We start from the raw sequence: 19,549 nt of genomic DNA, 5'->3' as shown, positions 1-19,549 counted from the left end.
AAAACTGTCAAGCCACTGAAAATCATGGCCCAGCCAAGTTGACAGACAACCTTAACCATCACAGCTGCCTACTTTGACCATGCAGGAGGCCAACACTTCTGGGAAGTGGTGGGTGGATCAGACTGCATCAATCAACAGATACTTAGGGGACAGGCCAGGTCCCTTCCCAGGTCTAAGCCTCAATCTCATCTGTATGTACAGTGGGAAGAGGTGGGATGGCTGGGCCATGTGACCAGAAAAGCCCAGCTGCAAGTAGCTGTCTCTGAGCCAGCAGTCCAGGCCCGAGCCAGGAGTGGAGGAGATGTGGGGGGCTTGGGGAGGGAAGGGTGGCAGGAGGCTGGGACAGGACAGACCCCTGTTCCTCCTTTCTACTGCCTGGTGGGTGACAGCTTTGCCAGTCCCTGAATGAGGTTGAGGCTGACTGGTGAGAAGACTCCAGAGCCAGGCTGTCAGCAAGTGCCCCCTGCCACCTTTGCATGGCTAATTTGCATAAAATTTGCACAAATCTGCATAATTTAGGAAGCAGCCTGTGCTCATCTTGGGCAGCCGAATTTGCTGTGATTTTACGAGCTTTGAAGTAGCCCTTTCTTCTCCTGCCCACTCCCCTCCTGCTTTCCTTTCCTTCTCCTCTGGCCTGTCAGATCTGGTGGGCTTTAGCCGTCTTTCTGGGCTGGAGGATGGGCTTTCTTGGGTCCCCAGAGAAAGCCCATGTGCAGCTACTGGGTGGAGTTGCCTGTGAGGCTGACATCGATCCTGGCCCAACCATCCAAGAGGAATTCACAAAGAAAGGTTTAAAAAAAGAAAGGTTTGCAGACCCTAAAAAAGCTCTAGGTGCTAGGGAGGGTTCACTAAGAATGGGTCAGACCAAAGTGACAATCCCCTTTTCTGGCAGGGCACTGGGCAAAAGCTATGTCTGGGTTACTTCAAGGCTTTGCACCTGATGTTGCTGATGCTGGGCTGGTGCCCTGAGGCTCAAGAGGACAGGGCATGAGTTATGACTGACTGATCAAACAACTGTTCCCAGGGGAAGACTCATGAATCACTGCCAGCCTAGATGGATGTCTCTGCAGCTGTGCCACAGGTTCTGTCTCTGGCCCTTTCAATATTTTTATTCATGGGTCAGTCAAGGCTCTTTTGGGTATGAGTGACACTAATTCAACTCCAAGTAGCTTAAGCAAAAGAAAAAAAAAGACTACTTACTGGCTAATATAACTGAGACATTTGGAGATATATTAGCTTCAGGCACAGCTGGATCTAAAGGCTCAAAAGCTATCATGAGGACATTATTTCTCTCCATCTCTCTGCTCTGGTTCCCTTGGTGGTGACTTAAACTGGCTCCCTTGCTGTCATGGCCCCTGGACGCTCCAGTGCTGTACTGTTCTGGCTCCAAGCCCAGGAGAATCAGAGCTGCTTCTTATCATTTCCAGCTTAAGTCCAGAAAGCAGTCTCATTGGCTTAGTTTGGGTCATGTGCCCAAGGCTGAACCAATCACTGAGTAAAACATGTGGCTCTCTCGTTGGCCAGGCCCAGGTCACATGTCTACCCCCTAGAGACAGGAGAAGGGTCAGCCCCATCACAAGGATTGAGAGTGGGGAAAACAGAGGCTCCTGGCGGAGAAGATAAGGGACCATTCCCAGAGAGCAGGGAGGGTGGGGATACTGGGCAGGCTGCCTCCATCTGGGCATGAATGAATACGCAGATGCCAACCCAAAGTTTAGGAGCTGGAGATTGGGAAGGGGGATGCTCATAAAGACTAAATGAGGTCATGGATGGGGAGGCATTTTCTTTCCTTCTTGACTAAGGCGGGGTAAGGGTTATCAGGACTTATGCATGACTTGAACCTTGCCCTACTAGTACTAGATACTTGGTGGGGTACAGGGCCATGACCCCCATGATTCCAGAGCCATGAGCCACCTGGCCTCTAAGAAACAAAGACAATGAGGAACATAGAGCAGAGGACTGTGGAGGTCATCTGGCCTCCCCGGGCAGAGGTGGTAGATAAGGAACGGGAGGCACTGCCATTTAGTCCTAAAGGAAGGTAGGTGGAGAGAACTCTAGATTTCTTCCCAACATATGCTGAGCAAGCCCTGACCCTTTAATACTAGGGATGGTGAGAGGAAGGGAGTAATTACAGACATCAGAAACCCCCATTATAAAACAATCCCTCATCAACTGCCCAGTTCTCCATCCCATACCTAGGCCAGAACTGCTGAGTCTGCCCTCCTGCCTCCCACCTTAGACAAGCTCAGCACTTTCCCTGCTCACTCAGGTCCCTGGGCTGCCCTGGCCGGGGTGGAGGCTATAGCTCAGACCCAGAACTCCTGCCCTGCCCGCTCCCTGGGCTGCCTGGACCAGTGCAGTGGGGGCAGAACCTGCCAGCTTTGCTGGGGTCTGGCAGGCCTCAGGTCCCCCCCATCACTGAGACTCTGCCCTCGAGAAAGGGCCAACACTTACCAAGTCTTCATGATGGCCAAAGCACTTTATGTGCATTGTTCATTTAATTCTCAATAACCCCTCAAGAGAGATACTATTATTATCATCAGCTTCCTCTTCATTTTGCAAATGAGGAGCCTGAGACCAAGAGAGGTTAAACAATTTGCTCAAGGTGGCACAACTTGCAAATAGCAGTGGGATTTGAACCCTGCAGACCCTGGTTTCTTCATGTTTTACTGTGTCGCGTCTCTCTGTGCCTCAGTCCCACCATCTGGACAATGGGGAGAATATCACCTGTAGCAGAGACCCATGCTGCTAGGGGTATGGGGAGGATCAAAGAAGATTTTAAAGGCAGGAACTGAGAAGGCATTATCTAAGCCAGAGTCCTTGTCGTCACTGCCTTAGGGGAGCCGGGAGACTGTAGCCCCAAAAGACCTGGGTGGAAGGAATGTGTGAGGGGAGATGGTCAGCTGTGCCTCAGGCTGCAGAGATGGCGGAGGGCGAGGAAAATGAAGACGGGCCTTTGGGGAGGGAATTGGGGCCTCAACTGAGTGTTGGAGGTGGGTGGAAGGCAGAGGAGCCAGATCACACCAGCCACTTGTGGAGGATTTTAGCGGAAGGAAGGAAGGAGGAGAGTGGCAACTATGAGAGGGCTTTCTGAGGCCGGGGGGGGTAGGGCACGCTTGGGCCAGACCAGGAGCTGCCTGGAGAAGGAAAGGGGACAACCGCCTTCTCTTCTGATTACACAGCTGCTGCTGGAGGGTCTGTGGCCATTAACCATGGCCTCCTCATCACAGTCCCCTGCACTACTGATACTGTACCCATTTTACAGAGGAGGAAACAGAGGCTCAGAGAAATGAGGCCACTGATGGGGCCTCCCAGCTGCAGGTGCAGGGTCCAGAGTTCACACAGGATAGAGCTGGGCTCCGGTCCCACTTGTTCTCTATCATTAGGGTTTGGTAAATAAGGACCTTTATTTTTGCACACGTGCTGTATTTAAGGAGCCCTGGTGGCACAGTGGTTAAGTATTCAGCTGCTAACCAAAAAGTCGGCAGTTTGAATTCACCAGCCACAGCTTGAAAACACTATGGGGCAGTTCTACTTTGTCCTATAGGGTCAATATGGGTCAGAATCAACATGATGGTGGGTTTTAATGGTTTGGTTGCACAGTGGTTAAAGCACTCAGCTGCTAACCGAAAGGTAAGGGATTCAAGCCCGCCAGCTGCCCCACAGAAGAAAGATGAGGCAGTCTGCTTCTGTAAAGATTTCCAGCCTTGGAAGCCCTATGGAGCAGTTCTCCTCTGCCCTTCTTCAGAGAGGCTCCCAGGGTGAAGGGAAGCTCAGGGCTGGGGGAGGGGGTGGTTATCAGAGCCCACATGTGACCCAGAGTTCTTTCCCACAGCTCCTGCCTTCTCCCAGAGGGAGAGCCCAGGTCCAGGTTCAGGAACTTCCTACCAGTCACTGCTGTCTCCAAGATGACAAACTGCTTCTGGAGGTGGTGAGCTCTCCATTTCTCAGGGTGTGCAAGCAGAGGCTGGATGCTGTGTGGGTCTGGGGTACTGCAGTTGGGATTGTCACCTTGCATCTAAGGTGTCCTGGCCCACCTCGAATGTCCTTCCCAACTCTTAGGGAAGTCCCATACTTAATGGTGGAATTTCTGGCAGGCCAGCTGGACTTGAGGGTAGGGAGATGTCTTCCCAGGGCCCCCTCCCCCAACCTCATGGTGAAGGAGGTGGCCTCCTCTGTCTTTGTGTACACCTGTCCCTGCCCCAGGTTTTCCCTGGACGTGGGGTAGGCAGATCCTCATAGAAACAACCAATACTCCCTGTGGGCCACGTGGCAGCTGCCCAGAGCAGGAGAGGGAGAGGGAGGCCAGGACTTGGCTGGATCGGAGCAGGGAGCCATACCCACCCCCTACCATGCCACCCAGCTGCAACCACGTGACACTCATTTCTGAGCTGGCTCACTCCGCCTGGGTCTCCCTGGAAAGCTGCTAATCCCATCTCATGCCTCCTGTCTCCTGGGGGGGGCAGCTTCTAGAGGATTGGTGGCTGCCACCTACACAGGAGACATTTGGGACACTTCCCAACATCGCGGGGTGGTTTCTGATTCCAGGCCCTGAGCGACTGTGTGAATTTCCTTCCAAGTCTTCGGTTCCACAGATGCCAGCTTGTGGGCCCAACTGTGGTTACCCAGCAACAAGGCAAATATCTGCAGCAGCCAGGCTGGACCATGTCCCCATCCTCAATTTACTGGGACCCTGGATGGCACATGTCCCTGTGGGTTTTGCCTATATTTTTAATATCTGGGCACTTAGTAAAAGTAACTCTACTTGGCAGAAACATTTCTGCTGGCTCCTTCTCCAGGGGTTTTCTATTTGGGGACCTGGTCGCTCTGAGTAAGAATTGACTCGACAGCAATGGATTTTTGGGTGGGTAAGTGCGGGGACTGGCAGAGATAAGGAGGGGGAACGAGAAGGCAGCAGGGTGCAGTGGAAAGAAAAAGCAAGGGCTTTGGGATGAGGAGTTCCAGGTTTAAATCTGGGCCCCAGATCCTTTGGTGGGGGAATGAGTGGACCCCACAGATTCTTCAGATGCCACATACTCAAACCCGACCCCTCATTTCCCCTCACCTTGAAATCTGCTCTGTGCACCCCCCTTCCCCATCTGGGTCACAGGCCAGCAGCACACCTGGCTTCTGCCTACCACCCACAGCCAATTGGTCTCTAGCCCGTGCCTTCTGCTTCGCAGCGGCTCTCACTCTGTGCCACCCTCTTCACCCCATCCGGCCCCATCTCTTTTCTAGATGCCTCATTGGTCCTTGGTTTCCTCTGGGTCCCTCCAATTCATCCTCCACATTGCAGCCTGAGAGCCCGCTCTAAAATGCAAACCTGATTCCCTCTTAAGATCTTGCTTAAAACCTCCCTGCACCTGCAAACTCCTCAGCTGAGGCCCCTTTGCCCTCCAGGCTCCTAGCTTCCTCTCCCCTTTCCCCGGCAAGTCCCTCTGTTCCAGCCATTGCCATTCTCCAAACCATGATTCCTCCAGCCTCCAGGCCCTTTTCCTGGCTGTTCCCTGGGTACCACCTCTCTCACCGCTCCCCACCCTCCCAGTGTCCCTCTGGCTGCTCCCTGTGCCTTCTTGAGGATAGTCCGGTTGGGTTTGCTCCTCTGGCCTTCCTGCCCCGACTCCTAACACTCACCCAACACTGAGCAGCATTCTTCTCTTTACTAATTTGTCTCACCTCATTCCTGCCCCACCCTGGCCCCTGGTCCCTGCCCACCACCATATGGGGAGCTCCGTGGGGCAAGAACCATGGCAGAGCCTCTGCCAGCCCCTATGTTGCCTTTATGTGAATTAGAAAGAGATTCCCTTCGTGGGGTGGACACAGCCCCCATGCCAGGGTGCAGGGCTTGGCTAGTGGACCATGGGCTGGACTTTACTCGTCCTTGTCCCCTTGCTGCGTGCAGTGACCCTGCACCTAACTTGCCTTGGCTGCACCCCAGGGCTGGCACTGTGCTTGGCACAGAGTGGGCACTCCCAAGCAGTAGGCTGCATTATGGTGGACTGGGCCGTGTCCCTCACAGGGCCCTGTGTCTCTGGCCTTCCTGCCCATCCAATCATGTCTCCCATAGCTGGGTTTAGGTTTTTTTCTTGGCAAAGCGTGTTTTCTGCTGTGTCTGCAGCAGTGGGGCTCTCACCTCAGTGTGGCTCCCAATCTGGCATCTGGTCGGGCTCCGTCTGGCACTCTGTCCATCTTTGCATGTACTGTATGCTCATTTCCCATGGATTATATCGATTTCGCTCCTGTTCTTGTTGAGATTTTATGAACAAAAATACAGTTGGAATTGACAGTGTGGGGGTGTTCAGGAAGGGACTGAAATTCAAGACAGGAGGAATAGCTGGAACCCAGGACAGGGAGGGGCAGACCGGGGGCCTGGCCACTGCAACCCAGCTCTCTAGTCCTGTCCTGGGGCAGAGGCGCCTCCAGAGTGTCACTTAGCCTCACCCACACCCCAGAACTTCCCTGCCACAGGCTGCTGCTGCCTCCAGGGGAATTTTCTGGGAAGAGTAAACAACTCTGGCATGTCTACCCTGTCTCGTGTGGGGAGCAGGGCCCGGCCTCCCACTCACTCCTCAAACATTGGATGGGGAGAAGGATCACCTTGCAATGGCCCCTGTCACACTCGAGGAAAAAACCAAAGTCCTCACAATGGTCTTATTGATTTGGCCAGTCCCCTCCCTGACCCAGGTTTTACACTCCCCCCACCCCCACCCCATGCCCGCTGCCCATCCCACTCAGCTTCCGCCATGCTGGCCTCTTTGATGGCCTCCAACATGCCTGACATGCCCCCAGCCACAGGGCCTTTGCACTTGGTGTTCCCTTGACCTCGGATTCTCTTAGCTCAGAACCCACGTGGCTCACTGCCTCACTCCCTTTGCATCTTTACTCAAGGGCCAGCTTCTCAGTGCAGTCTTCCCTTGTTTAAATTGCCACCGCTCCCCAGAGTCCCCAAGCCCCTGCTTTGTTTTTCTCCATAGCACCTATTACCACCTAAAATGCTTTTTATTTTACTTTCTTATTTTTTTGGGTGTTAGTTTCCCCTCTAGAATGTCAGCTCCATGAGGTCAGGACCTGTTCACTGCTCTGCTCCCAGTGCCTAAAAGAATGTCTGGCAGAGAACAGGTTTTCAGCAACAATTCATAGAAAGAAGGAAAGGCTGGATGAATTACAATAGTGATAAAAAGTAGCAGCTGCCGTATGTGGAGTCCCTATCTGTGACTTTTACCTGTGCCAGACCTGCACACAGCCCTTTGCATCATCTCATTGAGTCCTCCCAACACCCCTGTGCCTCATATAGTGAGAACACTGTGAGGTTCACGAGTTTTAATGGCTTCCCCAAGGTCACTCAGCCAGTAGGTGACCAAGCCAGGTTATTTGGACCCCAGGTTCCTACACATACCTACAGTGTGGCCCCTACAGTGGGAAGGGGGCCACCCCAGTCCTGTCCTTGGCCATTGCCATCTGGAGCTCACTTGGCTTTGGCCCTGGGACCCCAGCATCTCTGCAGACCCTGACATTCCTGATGCAGCAATGCGCCAGAGCCTTGGGCTAGGGTAGGAAGGGACAGGGACATGAGAATATCTGTCTTCTGCTCCTGCAGCCTCTGGGCCCCTCTCGCCCTCTACCTCCCACAGGCCTTTTGGTGGTCTGGGACCAGCTGACTGGCCTGCGTCAATTTTCCCACTTGCAGCTTCCCAGAAGCACGACTTAAAGGGCACAGCTTTTAATCTCCCTTCTGCCTAGCCTTCCCCCCACCAGTCATTTCAGCAGCACATGAAATATTTTCCGACTCAACCTCTTTCTAAGCCTACTTGTCACTCCCTCTTCTCACATTAGCCCCTCTACACTTCCCCATGCCCTGCCATCCTCTGCCATCCGCCTCCTCCAACAGGCCCCCAGGGAATGTTGTGTATGAAATTATGTTGTGAAATCCAATAAAAATTTTAATCAGGTCAACATCATTACAGGGAAAGGAAATGATGGATCTTCCCTGATGCAGAAAAAATATGGAAAGGGAAAAAAAAAAAGAATCTACCAATCCATGCACTTGTGTATACTCACGCCCACGTGTACATGGATTGCACACAGGTGCCTGTACTTGCACACACTCGCATCTATGCATACATGTACCCCCAGAGACGCACACGGGCACCCTGCACTCATACACACCCGTGCATGTATACATGCGTACATACAGTGGCGTGGACGTGCGCACAGGGCCTGTGTACACAATTAGGCAAGTCCCTGCCACCCTCGAGGCCTCAGTTTTGCCAATGAGGACTTGATTGTCTGAACTCTAATCCCTACCACCTGGGAGACTCCACAGTCTGGTGCCCACTGGCAGCTGTGCCATAGTCACATCCCTGGTAGGGGTGCCTCTCTGACCTGAACTGCTGAGATGCTGGGAAATTGAGTCTAACATCCCAGCCCCCCACTTTAGGCCCACCCCTAACATTTGGGAGGCCCAGGGCAGGAGTACAAATGGAAGCCTATGTGCCATATGTTTAGATACTTAAAAGTTATAAATCAAGTTTACAAACTCTTAACCTCCTATGCTGACAAATATACCTTCGTAACAACCTGAAAGGCCAGGTTCAAATACAGAATTCTTGGGAAGAGCTGGTCCCCAGATTTTAGCCCCAGCCACTGGCCTGTACCCCTTTCCCCACGTTGACTCTGTCGCATCTGCATGGGGCCTTGTGCATACACATGGGGACAGACACCCCAGCCTGCAAGGCCAAAATCTGTTCACACCCCAGCTGCTGCACACAGGGCTTGGGCATGCTAGGGATGGTGCTCTCCTAGAAGGGTAGATCCAGGGAAGAAGCCCATTTTGGCAGAGAACTCAAGGCCAGAGCGGGGTCTCTAAGTGCAGAGCTCAGGGCAGGAGCCCCTCTTCCTGGGTTTAGGGTGGCACTGACCTCCCTCCCTCGTGGGGGAAGCAGGAGGAGGTGGTTGTAGCCCAGCAGTCCGACCCTAGTCCCCTCCTTCCCCACACTCCCCCAGAGTATCCCTCCAAGCTCTGGTGCAGCATTTAAGGGGTGCATGCCAGGGAGCCCCGGGCAGCACAGACTGTCCCCAAGTGGGCAGGAAGGTTCTCGGCCTCTGCCCAGTGCTGTGAGCATCCTCACTCTGGACGTGAGTAGAAGCTGGCCATGGGAAGCATATGGAGAAGGACACCAGCTGGGGTGCCCACAATGGGGGAGAGGTCAGATGAGGCTGGCTTTCTGAGAGGGAAGGCGGGACAACTGGACCCATGGCAGGAGCGATGGCTGCTTTCCTCTGTGATTTCGGCTGCTTTTAGAGCCCTGCGCCCAGGAATGCCCCAGGCTGCCAGAAACCCGCCATTAGTGTCACTTTGTGTCTAAGACTCTGGAGACAAATCCGTTAACCCATTAGTGTCCACTGCCCTATCATAAGGAAGAGCGTCCCGAACTCAATGGAGACAAGACACAGCCTTGCTCGAACCCATGTTCCCATCCATAAGACGGGGTAGTGACCCTGGCTGTTCCATTGTCTCTGAGATGTCAATAGGGTGGGGACTGCCCCTGGCTCCCTTCTCCAGTCCTGCCCCCACGCTTCCCTGACTGGGATCCAGGAGGCTGAGTAAACTCCAGGCTCCTGGCTTCCACCCTTCCATTTACAGAATCACTGGATTCTCTTCCTCCACTCCTTCCCCATGACAGGTGAGCCTCCACCTGGGCCAGCAGGATGGTCTTAAGGCACTGGAGGGAGGCTGCTTGGCCTGATCCTCTCCTCAGGGGCCCTCCTCCAGACTGATGAGAGGGTGGGTGCAGGGAGGGGAATGGAATAGAATCAGAGGAATTAGGGGGAGGCCCCCACTCTGTGGGCCTGTCCTCTCCCCACAGCCTTCTCCAGGACTCCTCCCCAGCCTTCCAGGGCAAGGAGGCACTGGCCGCTCAGCAGACCCGTGGTAATCTCCTCTGCTTCCCTCCAAGCTGTTTATTTTGTCATCAGGGTTCAGGATGGCTTGATGTCCTTGACAATCCATCTCACCTTCTCCCTGGCCTTCTCGGCCCTGGCCCTGTGACCTCCCCAGTGATCAGTGTCTGGGATGGGGAAGGGGTAGAACTTGCTCACTGTGGGCCCCCAGGCCTCTGGGCAGCACCCTGTAGACCTCTCTGCCCATATATGACCAGTCGCATCAGGCTAATGGCACTACATTAGCTAATGGGACAGAGAGAGGCACAGGAGGGGCCACACCTTCTAAGGCTGTTAGTGCTGATAATGGCCTTGGCTGTGACCATCTTAGTACTTTGGCCACTTGAAGGGCAACAACTCATACCTCTGTTTGCGGGTCTGATAGGGCAATCATCAATGACCCTCCGTAATAGGCTTTCCATCCCCACAGCTCAAAAACAGTCTTTGGATAGTCATTGATGTTACCAAAGAAAGAAATCTTTATTGAGCACCTACTATATGCTGGATACTGTGCTATTATTATTTCATTTAAAGTTCAAAATAACCCTGTAGGAGAGTTGGTATTATCCTGCATTTTACAGGTGAGGAAATTAAGGTTCAGAAGTTAAGTGACTTTCCAAAGTGCACTGTAGCAGATGCTGCTGGGGCCCTGCCCATTTCCCCTCAGGACTCACCAGTCCCACCATACCTACCCCACAGCTTTCCACTGCAAGCATCTGCACATCTTTGTGGAGGGCTTTCTCTGCCTCAGCAGCTAGCTCAGCCCATGGAAAGGCAGGCCAGCAATGCCAGGAGCTGTTGCTCCTGAAGGCAGGAATGGGGTAGATAAACAAATGCCCCAGGTTCCTCACCCTCCAGGTAGGACAACTTTGAGGTGTGCTCTATGCAGTCCCTCAGTGGTTCCCAGCAGGATGAAAGCCTGGTGGCCCACAGCAGTAAAGTGCTCATTATGCACACTGCATGGGCTTCCTGCCCTGCCCTGTCCCACTTCCCTATTCCCCTCCTGGTGCTTCCTGGGATCACGTCCCAAATAAACTACTTGAACCGAAGTCCTTGTCTCAGGCTCTGCTTTTGGGGAAACCCAGCCTAAGACAGTCATGCATTGGTGGGTGCCAGCTGGGACTGGATCCCTGGAGGGAAGAGGACATTTCCAGTCCCACAAAAGCAAAGCTCATGTTTCAGTTTCATCCCTTCCTGCAGGGCTCCCCATTTCTCTCCGATAAAGTCCACAGTCCTGAGTAGGGGGCCTCCTCTGGCTCCCACATCTTCTGTGGCGGCATGGGAGCCCTTGCCTGGCTGTTTGTTCCCTCCCCTGTTCCCCACTAGGCTGTGACCGCCCCTCCCCCCTCCCCGGGGAGGGGAACTGTAGCACCCAGTACTGCTCGGGACTAGCTCCTGGGGAATGTGGCTGCTGGTGAAGGTCCCTGAGTGGCACAACTGGTTTGCACTCATCTACTAACCTAAAGGTTGGCTGTTCCAACTCACCCAGAGGTGCTTTGGACGAAAGGCCTGGTAATATGCTTTCATAAAGATTACAGCCAAGAAAATCCTATGGAACAGTTCTATTCTGTAACATATGGGCTTGTCATGAGTTGCAATTGACTCATTGGCAATGGGTTTAGTTTTTTGGTTCTGGGGAGGGGAGGCTTCCCCCATTACCAGCCCAAGGAAGCTGCTTCCTGCAGGCTGAGATGAGAAGATTTGAATCATAGAAAGAGTGATTTCCTGCTTACTGTGATTATTGAAGTGTCAATGTCTCCTTCACAATTTCAGTGAAGAAGACTTGGGGCAGGCCTCCCCTAAGGACCTCAGGGGACCCCCTCTTCATGTCTGCCTCCTCACCCTTCTCAGAGAAGGAAGTCTTCCAACCCCGGGACAAAGCAGCCTTGGGGTCTTCTGGGGCCACCCCTTCTCTAATTGGCAGAGCCTTGGGGAGGTAGATCCAGGTATGCAGGATGTAGGGGCAGACTGGGACAGACAGTAGGGAGCCTGCAGGGGTGGAGCTGCCGGGGTGAGGGAGTAGACATGAAAAGGGGGACCCCCAATGTCCTTAGGGGAAGTCTGCCCCAAAGTGAGGGCTGGGGAGGGAGGAGACTCGGGGCCTGGCACCCACAGAGTGGGGTATGCATCAAGTCTGTGATTTCTTTCAGATGCAGAACTGAAGGCTCCAGTGGGGTCATGCTGGCAATGAGTAGGCTGGGAAGGAAGGAGTGGGGGGAGGGAGGAGACATTAAGAGGATGGGGTTGGAGAAGTAATGGGGACCTTACCATCATGGGAGGATTCTGGCTTTTACTCTGTGAGGTGGGGAACCACTTGGGGCTCTGGGGACAGGAGAGACAGGATCCAACTTATGTTCCAACAGGATCACTCTGGCTACCATGTGGGAAGGAGGCAACGATGGGAGCAGGAAGTCCATTAGGGGCTGTTACAATCATCTTTTTTTTTTTCTAAATTTTATTTATTTTGTTGTTGTTGAGAATATACATCGTGAAACATACACCAATTCAATAATTTCTGCATGTACAATTCAGTGACATTGATTATGTCCTTCAAGTTGTACAACCATTTTCACCCTCCTTTTCTGAGTTGTTCCTCCCTCATTAACATAAACTCACTGCCCCCTAAGGTTCCTATCTAATCTTTCGAGTTGCTGTTGTCACTTTGATCCTATATAGGTAGTTCTTAAAAGAACATAATGCTCAAGGCAGACATTTTTTACTAGTTAAGCTAAACTATAGATGACTTCAGGGGAATATTTTTGGTTTAAGGTTTAAAGATTATCTCAGGGCAATAGTTTCAGGGGTTCATCTACCTTCTCTGGCTCCAGAAAGTCTGGAATCTATGAAAATTTGAAGTTCTGTTCTGTATCTCCCCTTTTTGATCAGGATTCTTCTATAGAATCTTTGATCAAAATGTTCAGTAATGCTGGCTGGGCACCATCCAGTTCTTCTGGTCTCATGGCAGAGGAGGCAGCTGTTCATAGAGACAACTAGCCACACATTCCATATCCTCCTCCTATTCCTGACTTTCCTTCTTCCTGCGTTGCTCCAGGTGAATAGAGACCAATTGTTGTGCCTTGGATGGTCACTTGCAAACTTTTAAGATCCCATGAAACCATGACCCTAAACCTCTGTCATGGATTGAATTGTGCCCCCCCAAAATATGTGTCAACTTGGCTAGACCATGATTCCCAGAATTGTGTGGTTGTCCTCCATTTTGTGATCGTAATTTTATGGTAAAGAGGATTAGGGTGGGATCGTAACACTCTTACTAAAGTCACACCCCTTATCAAATGTAAAGGAAGTTTCCCTGGAGTGTGGCCTGCACCACCTTTTATCTTACAAGAGATAAAAGGAAAGGGAATCGAACAGGGGGCGGGGGGGGGGGGGGTGGGTGGAGAGGTGACCTTATACCACCAAGAAAGAAGCACCAGGACAGAGCACATCCTTTGGACCTGGGGTCCCTGTCCAGAGAAGCTCTCAGTTCAGAGGAAGATTGATGACAAGGACCTTCCCCCAGAACTGACAGAGATAGAAAGCCTCCCTCTGGAGCTGACACCCTGGATTTGGACTTGTAGACTACTAGATTGTGAGAAAATAAATTTCTCTTTGTTAAAGCCATCCACTGTGGTATTTCTGTTACAGCAGCACTAGATGACTAAGACAACCTCCATTCCAAACTAAGGAACCAAATTCCATGAAGTGTTTCATTGTACATAAGCAGCCTTGGCAGCTACTCCTTTTTTTTTTTTTTTTGGTCTTTGTTGTAAACATATCTATCACACAACTTTTACCAATTCAGCGTTTTGTAGTATACAACTATTGACAGCAATTATAATAATTTCCTGTGCAACCCTACTCTTAATCCATGTGATTCTTCCCTCACTGTTATCCCCCGTTTTCCCCCTCCCTCCCACTCTTGGTAAAACATCAATAACCTTTGGTCTCTATACATTTGCCTTTTCTTGTCTGTTTATATAAATGAGATGTTGCAATCATCTTAGTGAGAGATCAGATCAACTAATGCAGAGGGACCATAAGATGACAGGTGATATGGGAGATGATTTTAGGTCATACATGGACATGCCATTACATCATTAAATTGTCATTGGTAAGAAAGTTATTCTGCTTTCAATTAGTTTCAAGCTTTCTGAAAATATCAAGAAAGTCTACGGTTGGTGCTGGTATACCTTCAAAACCTCTAACTCTTGCAAATTTCCTTCCCTGAAACCAAAAGTGACAGACTCAGGGACTCCTGGCTTCTGGGTCTAGTTAATATTTTACAGGGTCGTTTTCTTTTTACTGCTTCCATTGCACTTGGTTTTACGTTTACCTTCCATATTAGTTTCTTAGGGCTGCCGTAATAGTACCATAAACTGGGTGGCTGAGAACAGCAGAAAAGTATTGTCTCACAGTTCTGGAAGTTACAAACACAAAATCGACCATGTTGATTCCTGCTAAGGGAGAATCTGTTTCATGCCTCTCTCTAGCTTCCGGTGGACGGTGTCCCTTGGCTTGCAGCTGCATCATTCTAATCTCTGCCCCCGTCAGGGCATGGCCATCTGCCCTCTGTGTTTTTCTGTCTCTTCGCCTCTTTTCTAAGGACACCAACCCTATTGGATTAGAACCACCTGCTCCAGTGTGACCCCATGTTAATTTAACTGATAACATCTTCAAAGGCCCCATTTCCAAACAAGGTCAAGCTCACAGGTATGTGGGCTAGGACATCGACATATCTTTTTGAGGGACGCAATTCAACCCATAATACCCTCTATTAATGAAAATTGAGACTGGGTTTTCTCTTACACTACTTTTAAGTGCTAAAAGAAAGGATTCTTTTTTAAAAAAATTTATTGTGGTAACACACTGTCTTAGTTATCTAGTACTGCTCTAACAGAAATACCACAAGTGGATGGCTTTAACAAAGAGAAATTTATTTTCTCACAGTCTAGTAGGTTACAAGTCCAAATTCAAGGCATCGGCTCCAGGGCGAGGCTTTCTTTCTCTGTCAGCTCTGGAGGAAGGTTCTTGTCCTCATTCGTTCCCTGGTTGGAGAACTTCTCAGGCGCAGGGACCCCAGGTCCAAAGTGCTCTTGTGCTGCTGTCTTGGTGGTATGAGGTCCCCAACTCTCTGTTTGCTTCCCTTTCCTTTTATCTCTTGAGAGGTAAAAGGTGGTGGCGGCCACACCCCAGGGAAACTCCCTTTACACTGGATCAGGGAGGTGACCTGAGAAAGAGTGGTGTTACAATCCCACCCTAATCCTCTTAACATAAAATTACAATCACAAAATGGGGGACAACCACACATGGCCTAACCAAGTTGATATACAGATTTTTAGGGGGCATAATTCAATCCATGACAAATAATAACCAAAAATTTGCCATTTTAACCATTCCTTTTTTTAGCCATTCTTAAGTGTACAAATCAGTGACATTACATTTGCATACTGTGCTACCATCACTGCTATTTCCAAAAGTTTTACATCATCCCAAACAGAAACTCAGTACAGAAATAAATTATCAAAATAAAAAAAGTAAGTTGATTTAAAGCACAGTAGGATAATATTTTTTTTTTTTTTATGAGGAGTCAGCAAAAATTGTGATGCGGACCCTGAATAACTTCAGTTTGAAAACCTCTGACCTGAGGCTTAGCACTCCCAGGACAGGGCCTGGTTTTCAGCTGTGTACTACCCTTCCCCACCCCTCCTCAGACACTGACTGACGTGCTGAGGCCCTGTGGCTCCAAGCCATACTTTGTACTTCCCAGTGTCTCCCAGACCCTGCCAGCCCCCAAACTCAACATTCCCTCTACTGACCAATCCCGCTCTGTCCACTTCTTCTCCTACCCTGTCTGTTGTGGTAAGGGCAGAATTGGGGGCAGCAGAAGGGTGGCTGGCGCTGTGGGTTAAGGGCTGAGGGATGGAGCGCCAGGCAGGACAGAGCCGGATTGGGTCAGGAAGCAGAGCCTGAAGCCTCCCACTCTCTCTTTGTGATGTGAGGGTAATAGCCTTTGCCACCCCCTCCAGAGGAGGGTCTTGAGAGTGGGGGAGAAGGCTTTGGCATGAGGTTTAGTGGACCAGAGCGGGAGACCTGGGAGGGCTTTAATTACCATGACTGTCATTCCCCTGAACCAGCCTCCTGCTCTTGCCTGCCCCAGGGAGCTGAACCAGCCTCATATTTTCTTAGCCAAACTCAACTTGCCCTTTCTCCACATGCAGCCTGTAGATCATCCTTAAAAGTTGGCACAAACTAGAAGGGAGGGAAGCAACGAGGGGAGCAGCCTGCAGGGTGCGTCCCCAGGAAGGTTTGTTTTGGCTCCAGTGCAGCTGTCTTGCGGCTCCAATCAAGAATAACGGGCCTGGACAGCCACCCACCGGACCTCAGGGCTGGCTGGAGTCCTCTCACTCCACCCAGGATGGTATGGTCCAGACCAGGCCAGTTTAGCCTGGGGCTGGTCATTTTGAGTGGGGCCATTGTCACGGCTTCTGACCCCAGTGCCCTTCCCATCTACCTGCACACCTGGCTTGCTGGGCCCGCATTCTGGCCACTGTCCAGCTCACGCACTTGCACAGGATCCCTGCAGCCTGCAGATTTTAGATTGAGGACCTCCCATGCACCAAGCAAGATTCTGGTGCTTCCATAGATAGCACCCTTTGGGAAAGACTCTTCCAGAATTCCAAGGCTGTCTTGGCATCTCCACTGGAGTTTTGGCCAGAAGACTGAAGTGGCCTGGACAACCCACCACTGTTGGCCTACTCTTGCTGGTCTGGCTATTGTCCCTGGACCCAGCCCCCAGCCTCCCTCATGGTCAAAGTTCCAGTGGGGCATTTGGGCTCTGGTCCTGGATGTCCATGCCCAGAAAGACCAGGAGGACAGAGGACATCCAGCCTTTCCATACACCTTTACCTGGCACTTGGGCCTCCCAGCATCCTGCCCAGGTGCATCCTTTTGGCTCTGAGATTCTATAGGCTGCCCTTCTTCAGATGTGTGAGTTTCTTCCACACCTTTCCTTCCAGCCAGGACCCATTCCTGCCCTATCTCTACCACTGACTTGCTACATTAATTGGTGTGAGGGAAGTGGAGACAGACATTAGACAGATGTGCCTGCTCAGGAACCCCAGGATTGGCTGGACTGGCCTAATCTACCTTGTTCCTTTGTCAGCAGCCCCAGCCTCTACAGACCTTTCCCTGAGGCCTCACAGGATAACATCTCTGTTACTCAAGGCCTAGGGCCATCTCAGGATAGTTATTGAGGTCCTAGATGGCTACTGGAGGGCTTCTTATCCAGATTTTGGCAGAGTAAGTTGGGGAGCAGCACTGTCCCTTCATGACTCTAGAACTTGACCTAGGAAGCTGAGTTGGCAGAGAGCAGAGTAAATCAGACAGGCTGTCCTTCCAGCTGTGTCCCTTCTCTCTTGGAGAGCTGGTCACCTGGTTACTAGCTTCTTCTAGGGACTGACTGAAGGGCCTCCCTGTTCTCAGGCCTTCTTCCCCTGGTATACACGGAAGAGTCTATCCACTTTCTGGGGTGTCCTGGAGCAGCCCTGCCTGAACATCAGGAATAACAAGGAGAATTCTCAGGAGCCTTCCTGCCCTAAGGAATTGGGGTACACCAAGGATCCGAAATCAAAGGTCAAGATGCTCTATACCTAGCCTGAGGGGCAGGCGAAAGGCGTGGTGGCATGAGGGTGGGGAGACAAGGCAGCAAGCCCAGGATGCTGGAAGCAGGTCTAGTGTCATGCAGGAGCTGGTCTGTGAAGCAGCCGAGTTTTACCAGAACATTCTAGGTCACCAGAGTCAAGGGTTTAGGCATTCACAAAAGTGTATGTCAAGGGCATCCAAAGGAAACAGGTCCAGCTACAGTCTAATGACAGATAGTTCTGGAATGTCCATAAGTCAGGAGCAAAGTACTTCAGGCAAAGCTCTGCCCACAGCATTGATAAGAGGTAGAAGTGGGAGTTAGGACACCATCTTAGTTAAGAGCTGATTCTCAAACCAATTACTTCTAATCTAACAGAACAATGTTCTTATATACTTCAGCCCCAAAGATCTCTGCAACACCCAAGGTGGAGTGAAAGATTCCAAGAACAGATTCTAAGAATGCAAAGCATGGAGCTTCCCACCTCTTGAGGCCCCCAGCTTCACTACCTTGTGGTGTGTGTTTGGGGACCATTCCTTCCTGGGTTTGAGTCACGGATGGGATGCTATCATAGCATATTTATGGTGCTGGCTTTGAGTTTCCAACGTTTCTGAAGGCAAAGCACCAATCTGTCCAGAAAATATGGCCTCTGCTTTTTGAATGGACAGGGCCGCCTTCCTTCTTCTCTGGGGCAGGCTGGACCTTTTGGAGAGTGGCCTGAGGGATTGCTCCTCTAAGAGAGATAATGGCAGCAGCACATTTGTCACAAGGAACAAGGAAAAAGATAAGACTCCATGCCGCTTGCCCAGTCTGCAGAGGGAAAAAGGGCCAGAGGAGTGAGATGGGCCTGGATCTGTGGGACACCAACTCTCTGCTTTCAAGGGTCTCAAGCTTCCACCCTTTGGGGAGACAGGGCTGGCTCTGGCTCAGCTCTTTCTTCTCCCTCCCCCAGAGACCCCCAAAGTCTCCCAGCGACATCTGTTAAAGGTGGGGGTAGGGGTGAGCAGGAGGTGGGGATGGGGCTGGGGCAGAGTCTCCCTCTTCTGCCTGGCAATGCTCCCACCCCCTTTGCCTTTGTGCCCAGACCCCCAAGGTCCAACTTTCCAGGGTCTGACTCTCATGGGGTAGTTTCAGGGGTACTGCTGGGCTTCTCTCCTCCCCAATCCCCATATAACCCCTATGGTGAGGCATGTACCTGCTCCTTTATATTCCTGTCTGAGATGTTCTCCCATAATTCCCCTGCTTGAGTGAGTTCAGGATGCCCCAGAGCAGAAATCCCATCCTGTCCTTTCTTACAGCATTTTAACAGAACAGATGGCTGTGTTGTCCAGTACGGGAGCCACCAGTCACCTGCAGCTACTGAGCGCGTGAAACGTGACTTACCCGAGCTGAGATGAGCTGTACGTGTAAAATATACACCGGATTTCCAAGACTTAAAATGATATAAGAATGTAAAATATCTCATTAATAATTTTTAATACGTATTGAAATGATAGTACTTTGGATGCTTTGGATTAAATAAAATATATTTTTTAATTCATTTGATCTATTTCTTTTTTTAAGATGGCTACTAGAAATAGTTTGGGTACTAGAAAATTTAAATTACATGTGCAGCTTGTATTTGTGGCTCACATTGTATTTCTGTTGGAGAGCCTTGGTCTAAAGGCAGGACTTCAGATGTCCCTGAACACAAAGCTGGCCATGCAGGAGGACTGGGGGCTCCTGGGTGTTGGTTGTATGCTTGCAGAAATGAGTTTCAGGCCCTTTCCTGAGAACAAGCTATGGAGTCTGTGAAGGGACATGTGAGAAGCTGTTGTGGCAGGTGTTGGTTCTCCCTGAGGAAGAGCCCTAAAAGGACATGGCAAGCATGGGCCTGCTCCTGGGGCTTGGGCATTGTGGGAGTCTGTGCCCTTCAAGGTAGCCCTTAGCATGAGGTCCCAACACCAGGGGCCGGTTATGGATTGAATTGTG

Source organism: Elephas maximus, chromosome 13 (assembly GCF_024166365.1).
Source record: "Elephas maximus indicus isolate mEleMax1 chromosome 13, mEleMax1 primary haplotype, whole genome shotgun sequence".
Classification (NCBI taxonomy): Eukaryota; Metazoa; Chordata; class Mammalia; order Proboscidea; family Elephantidae; genus Elephas; species Elephas maximus.
Note: the sequence above shows the minus strand (reverse complement) of the source record.